This window comes from Mirounga leonina, unplaced genomic scaffold (genome assembly GCF_011800145.1).
Source record: "Mirounga leonina isolate KUSES-001 unplaced genomic scaffold, KU_Mleo_1.0 Mir_129, whole genome shotgun sequence".
Lineage (NCBI taxonomy): Eukaryota > Metazoa > Chordata > Mammalia > Carnivora > Phocidae > Mirounga > Mirounga leonina.
In genome coordinates, this window is record NW_023270323.1 from 78,762,838 (window position 1) to 78,763,793 (window position 956).

A 956-nucleotide genomic window follows, 5' to 3' on the forward strand; every position below is an offset into this window, starting at 1 on the left:
CTGTTTTACTCAGTCTACTAACTCAAATGTTGACTCATCCCAAAATGAGCGCCCCCCCCCCCACCAAGAAGCTCCCAGAATCATGTTAGGTCAAATATCTGGGCAGCCCCGGCCCAGTCATGTTGACACATAAAATTCATCATCACAGGGCTAACGAGAAAGTTTTGGCTAAAAACAGCAGTGACGGGTGCACACCAGGAATGTATCTAATGCCACTGAATGATACCCACACAGACGACTCAACAATAAAGATTGTGTTAAATGTATTTTATCACAATTTTTAAAAACACACAAAACAGGGTTTTACAGTTGCCCAATTTTATAGGTTTAAAAAAAAGAAGCTCTAGCACTCACTTGGGCAGCACACATACTAAAATTGGAACCATACAGAAAAGATGAGCACGGCCCCTGTGCACGCAAATCTGCGAAGCATTCCATTTTTTTTTAAAGCTATAATTAGCAAAACTGTTTCCATGACGCACCAAACCAGAGTTGGCAAACCGTGGGCAAAGGGCCCGAGAGCTGGCGTTCTCCACTCTCGGGCTGCACAGCCTCCCTCCACCCTTGTGTCAGGGAAGAGACGATGCCTGAGTGAATGGGCACATGGGTGTTCCAATAAAACTTTATTCGTAGACACAGAAAATGAAATTTCATCTAAAATTTTCAAGCCCCCAAACATTCTTCTTTTTGCTTTTTTTTTTCAACCTTTGAAAACAGGAAAACCATTCTCAAGTGGCCAGGTGTGCAAGAATAGACAACAAGTTGGATTTGGCCCGTGAGCTATAGTTCACTGGCCCCTGACCCAAATAAATGGGAGCTGAGGCCAGGCCCCCATGCGGGCGCCAACTGCAAGCCCAGCTGAGGGGGCTCAGCCACGCCTGGGGCACCTGGGGGGTCAGGGGCCTGCTCTCATCACACGTGCAGGGCAGGGCAGGGCACCCACCATGGGCGAGCAG

At 47.7% G+C, this 956-nt stretch overlaps 1 pseudogene; it reads left to right on the plus strand.

The window, feature by feature from the left end:
* Nucleotides 1-346: 346 nt before the first annotated feature.
* On the plus strand, nucleotides 347-444 carry LOC118010937 (annotated as a pseudogene).
* The last annotated feature ends 512 nt before the right edge of the window (nucleotides 445-956 follow it).